The sequence below is a fragment of the Callithrix jacchus genome, chromosome 10 (assembly GCF_049354715.1).
Source record: "Callithrix jacchus isolate 240 chromosome 10, calJac240_pri, whole genome shotgun sequence".
In the NCBI taxonomy this organism is placed as follows: Eukaryota; Metazoa; Chordata; class Mammalia; order Primates; family Cebidae; genus Callithrix; species Callithrix jacchus.
In genome coordinates, this window is record NC_133511.1 from 122,039,956 (window position 1) to 122,045,955 (window position 6,000).

Consider the following 6,000-nt stretch of genomic DNA (forward strand, 5'->3'; position numbering starts at 1 on the left):
GTCCTTCACCTAAGCCTTCCAAGTAGCTGAGACTATAGGTACTCACCACCATACCGGCTTTTTGCAGAGGTGGGCTTCACTATGTTGCCCAGGCTGGTCTCGCACTCCTGAGCTCAAGCAATTTGCCCACCTCAGCATTCCTAAGGATTGGAATTACAAGTGTGAGCCACCATGCTTGGTCCAAAATATCTAAATATCTGGTGCCTGAAAGGAAGATGAACTGTAAGGGGACAGGAGCAGAAGCAGGGAGACCAGTTAAGAAGCTTTCTGTAGTCATCCAGGAGAAAGATGCTGCTGATTTGGACTTGGGATTTTAGAAATAAGTAAATAGTTGGAGTTGAGATATATTTTAGACTAATGAACTAGATGTGGTAATCAAGGAAGGCTCTCAGGTTTTTTGCCTTTGTAATTAGGTAGACAATGGTACATACTCTACTGAGATAGGGAATAATTCTAGGGAAAGAGATTTGGGGTGGGAGGGAGCACGGGAAATTAGTAGTTCTGTTTTAAGTCTAAGAGGCCTATGAGACATCCAAATGGATATACCTAGGAGGCAATCTCCTAGTGTGTAAGGGTCAGAAATCAAATGGATATACCTAGGAGGCAATCTCCTAGTGTGTAAGGGTCAGAAATCAAGTCAGAAATATACATTTGAGTCACCAGTGTTTAGATGGTATGTGAAACTACTGGAATAGATGAGATCATCTAGGGAGAAATTGTAGAGAAGGGATGAGGACCTTTCTTATAAACCACGTTACGGATTGTGGAATCTACCGTAAGAGCAATCAGAAAGCACTGAAGAATATAATAAAAAAATGACATGACCAGATGGCTGCGACTTAAAAAAAAAAACCCCTCCTGGCTGCAATGTGGGAAACAACCTGGAACAAGAACAGATGAAAGACCAGCTAGGAGCCTTCTCCAGCTCAAGGCAGAAGCTGACAGTAGCCTGGTCTACTGTGATAGAAGGGGACTGATTTGGAAGATGCCTAGTAATGACTTGGTGACTTGATGGGGTGAGAGAGAGCAACGACTCCAGGTTGCTTTGGCAACTAACTGAAGAGGTAAAAGCACCACTTCCCAAAAACAGGAGCCTTGGAAAGTTAAATTTTTGAGGGCAAGATGTCGAGTCTATATCTGGACATTCTCAAGTTTGAGATACCAATGAGATATTCAAAGAGAGATTCTAGATAGGCTGCTGGAAACTGTAGCTTCCTACCTGCAGATGAACTCACAAAGGAACTAGAGTTCAAAAAAGGAAAAGATGTTCAGCAAAGTACACCTGTTGGCATCTTTCTGTCCATGTGCCCAGATGCCAAAATTCAATCTAGGCTCTGGGGAGCTGCACAGAAATCTCAGTTCCATGACTCATATTTACTTGCAAGGTGCAATCAGGCATTTGAAAGCCAGAAACTCATTCCAGTCAAGACATGATGTGACAAGAAATGTTTCAATGGAAGAAATCTTGTTTTCATGGCAACTGCTAGCCCGGGTTGGAGGGTGCGTATAGACCAGAAGGAACACTTTGGTTCCTGGACAAAGTGTGTGGTAAGAAGGCGGGGTGTGGCCAGGCGCGGTGGCTCAAGCCTGTAATCCCAGCACTTTGGGAGGCCGAGGCGGTTGGATCACGAGGTCAAGAGGTCGAGACCATCCTGGTCAACATGGTGAAACCCCGTCTCTACTAAAAATACAAAAATTAGCTGGGCATGGTGGCGCACGCCTGTAATCCCAGCTACTCGGGAGGCTGAGGCAGGAGAATTGCCTGAACCCAGGGGGCGGAGGTTGCGGTGAGCCGAGATTGTGCCATTGCACTCCAGCCTGGGTAACAAGAGCGAAACTCCGTCTCAAAAAAAAAAAAAAAAAAAAAAAAGAAGGCAGGGTGTGGCCAGGCGCGGTGGCTCATGCCTGTAATGCCAGCACTTTGGAAGGCTGAGGTGGGCAGTTCACCTGAGCTCAGAAGTTTGAGACCAGCCTGCCCAACGTGGTGAAACTGTCTCTACTAAAAACACAAAAATTAGCCGGGCGTGGGGGCGGGTGCCCGTAATCTCAGCACTTTGGGAGGCAGAGGCAGGTGGATCACTCGATGTCAGGAGTTCAAGACCAGCCTGGTCAACAGAGTGAAACCCTGCCTCGAGCGAGTGACCGGGCACAGAGAGGCCGGGAGCCCTGTCATCCGCCGACTCCAGGGACTGCTCTTTCCCCACCCCACACCCAGCGCCCCTAACCGCGACCTTTTTTTTTTTTTTTTTGAGAGGGAGTCTGGTTCTGCCGGCCAGGTGGAGTGCAGTGGCGCGATCTCGGCTCACTGCCACCTCAGCCTCCTGGGTTGAAACCAAAAACACAAAGAGTGAAACCAAAAACACAAAAATTAGCCGAGCGTGGCGGTGCATGCCTGTAATCCCTATTCGGGAGGCTGAGGCAGGAGAATCTCTTGAACCCAGGAGGCTGAGGTGGCAGTGAGCCGAGATCGCGCCACTGCACTCCACCTGGCCGGCAGAACCAGACTCCCTCTCAAAAAAAAAAAAAAAAAGGTCGCGGTTAGGGGCGCTGGGTGTGGGGTGGGGAAAGAGCAGTCCCTGGAGTCGGCGGATGACAGGGCTCCCGGCCTCTCTGTGCCCGGTCACTCGCTCGAGGCAGGGGGCACAGGCCGGGGGCCCCGTCTCATCCTCGCACCATCTCGGCCTGCAACCCGCGCGCCGGTCCCATGGCCTCCACGTGGGAGCCCTGCAGTGGCACGGCCTGGATGCTGGGCGGGCCTGCTAGGTGTCCCGGGAGTCCCGCGCTAAGAAAGGGACCTCAGCGGGGAGGGTGGGGCCTGGGCCGGAAACTTCCCTCAGAAATGAACAGAAACGCAAAGAACTTCCAGAGGACGCCGGGCCGTTGTACGCCGTTACCTCAGCCCCAGGTGGCTCCTGGGCTCGGCCAGGCTGTGTCTGACACACTGATTAGGGGTCCTTGGAGTCCTCAAAAAAGTGGCCCCGGCCAGAATACCCACTAAGAAGTGCTCTCTGAAAAGGGAGGGCGCCGACCTCGAACGAAGTCCGCTTGAGGTACTGACTCGCCCGCTAGTCCGCGACCTCAATGCTCTTGCCGCGCGCCCGCCGTGCCTTCTGCGCACGCGCAGCTGCTCTTCCCGCCGTCCCTTCGGGCGCGGCTCGGAGGCCTCGCCGCGGTTTGCGCATGCGCATTTCGTTGTTGCTGCCAGGAGGACACGCGCGGCCCCACCCCGGGCGTCTTCAGGTCCCTCCCAGACTGACCAGCCCTTCGCGCCTGCTACGTGCCTGAAGTGCTCTGGTCGGGAACTAGCGACTGCGGAGCCCTTACTGTGTGCCAGGCGTTATGCAGGGCACCTTCCTTTATTCCTCGGCGACATGCTCTGCAGCAAGCATTAATGTCCCGATTTTAGGATCGCTTGAGCTCAAGAGGCCGAGGCTGCCGTGAGTCGAGATCGCGCCACTGCACTCCAGCCTGGGCGACCGAGCGAGACCCTGTTTTACGCACGCGCGAACGCGGCGAGGCCTCGGAGCCACGCGGACACACGCCCACTTTTGTTCCTTAAATTTTATTGGCCGGGCGCGGTGGCTCAAGCCTGTAATCCCAGCACTTTGGGAGGCCGAGGCGGGTGGATCACGAGGTCAAGAGATCGAGACCATCCTGGTTGACATGGTGAAACCCCGTCTCTACTAAAAATACAAAAAATTAGCTGGGCATGGTGGCGCGTGCCTGTAATCCCAGCTACTCAGGAGGCTGAGGCAGGAGAATCGCCTGAACCCAGGAGGCAGAGGTTGCGGTGAGCCGAGATCGCGTCATTGCACTCCAGCCTGGGTAACAAAAGTGAAACTCCGTCTCAAAAAGAAAAAAAATAAATAAAAATAGAGACAGGGGCCGGGCGCGGTGGCTCACGCCTGTAATCCCAGCACTTTGGGAGGCCGTGGCTGGCGGATCACCTGAGGTGAGGAGTTCAGGACCAGCCAGGCCGACATGGTGAACCCCGTCTGTGTTTTGTAAAAATAAAAAATTAGCCTGGTGTGGTGGCACATGCCTGTAGCCCCTGCTGCTCGGGAGGCTGAGGTATGAGAATCGCTTGAACTCGGGAGGCGAAGGTTGCAGTGAGCCAAGATGGTGCCATTGCACTCTAGCCTGGGCGGGAAGATCACAAGGGCAGGAGTTCAAGACCAGCCTGGCCAACATGGTGAAACCCTATCTCTGCTAAAAATATAAAAATTAGCTGGGCATGGCAGCATGCACCTGTAATCCCAGCTACTCAGGAGCCTGGGGCAGAAGAATTGCTTGAATTGGGATGGGGAGGCAGAGGTTGCAGTGCGCAAAGATCCAGAGAGACTCCACCTCAAAAAAACAAAAAACAAAAAGAAGAAGAAATAAGAAAAAAGAAACTACGAAGCAGTTTTCCAGAGTGGCTGTACCATTCTGCACTCTTAACAGCAGAGTGTGAGAGTTGCTCTGCATCCTTGCCAGCACTTGAAATTTTCAGTTAAAAATTTTTTGCCATCGGAATAGATGTGTAATGGTATCTAGTTACAGATTTAATTTGTATTTCCCTAACAATTAATAACGTTGAACACCTTTTTATGAGCCCTTGGGATTCCTGAGAATTAATAAACCTATACCCTAACTCAGAAACAATTTACAATGTTAAAGAGACTTTATGGATTTAGACTTAGCCTGCCATGCTGGAACATTTCAGCAGCAGTGCTTACAGATGACAACTGAATTCAAAGCACATATACCAGATCTGTCAAGCCAGCCAGCAACATGGCAAAAGCCTGGCAACAAAAAATTGCATGCTGTGTGTGTGTGTGTCTCCAAGAAGTTCAGTATTACTTAAATGTAAGAAACAGGTTTCAAGGCACGGTGGCTCATGCCTGTAATCCTAGCACTTTGGAAAGCCGTGGCAGCCAGATAACCTGAGGTCAGGAGTTCGAAAACAGCCTGGCCAACATAGTGAAACCCTGTATCTACTGAAAAAAAAAAATAACTGGGTATGGTGACGTGCACCTGTAATTCCAGCTACTTGGGAGGCTGAGGCAGGAGAATTGCTTGTAATTGGGAGGTGAAAAAAAAAATTGGGAGGTGAAGGTTGCAGAGAGCCGAGGTTGCGCCACTGCACTCTAGCCTGGGCAAAAAGAGTGAAACTGTGTAAAAAGAAAAGTAAAGAAAAAAGAAACGAGTGGAGTGGCAGGAGATGGGGTTGAGGAGGGACATGGGCTAGACCACGAAGAAGCTTGGGCTGAGGTACTTGAGTTTATCCCCACAGTAATTAGACACTTTTAAAAGTTGGATTTTGGTTTTAGAAAAATATTCCTGAGGCCAGGCTCGATGGTTCACACCTGTAATCCCAACACTTTGGGAAGCTGAGACAGGAGGATCTCTTGAGATCAGGAGTTCAAGACTAGCTTGGGCAACATAGACTCAATCTCTAAAAAAAAGAAAAAGAAAAATTAGCCAGGCATGGAAGTGCACACCTGTACTCCCAGCTACTTGGGAGGCTGAGGGGGAGGATTGCTTGAGCCCAGGAGGTCAAGGCTGCAGTAAGCTGTGATCATGCCAGGGCAGTCTGGCCTGGGGAACAGAGCGAGCTCTGTCCTGGAACCCTTCCCTGGCTTCTTCATTTTCATTTTCTGCCTATTTATTCTTATCCTTCAAGGCCCAATCCAAGTGCCACCTCCTCTGAGAAGCCTTCTGTAACCCCCGTAGCCAGAAGATAACCTACTTGTTTTTTACCTTTCTTTGTGTTTACTGGCCAGTCTGCCTGGAAGGTGGGAACTGTAATTTACCCCACTTCGGGCTTCTTATATGGTTTGACAAGGGATCTAGCACATAGCAGGTGCTAATCAATGTTTGATGACTGTCAATGAATTTTGAAATGAAGAAAGTTTACTGGGCAATCCGGCTCTGGAGTCCTGTCAGATGATACCGGTATTAGTTCTCGAACTTGAGCATGCGTCAGAACCACCGAGAGGGCTTATAGATTGCTGGCTC

The 6,000-nt window shown here is 50.6% G+C and overlaps 1 protein-coding gene across 6 annotated transcripts in view; it reads right to left on the reverse strand.

Annotated features, from left to right (window-relative positions):
- Positions 1-3,114, reverse strand: part of MAJIN (membrane anchored junction protein) — a 32,009-nt gene extending 28,895 nt beyond the window's left edge. For all 6 annotated transcript variants that reach the window (XR_008474830.2, XM_035263239.3, XM_078341395.1 and 3 more), the window contains exon 1: positions 2,895-3,114. The gene's annotated coding sequence lies outside the window, so the exon portion shown is untranslated. The remainder of the gene's footprint in view (positions 1-2,894) is intronic.
- Between the last annotated feature and the right edge of the window lie 2,886 nt (positions 3,115-6,000).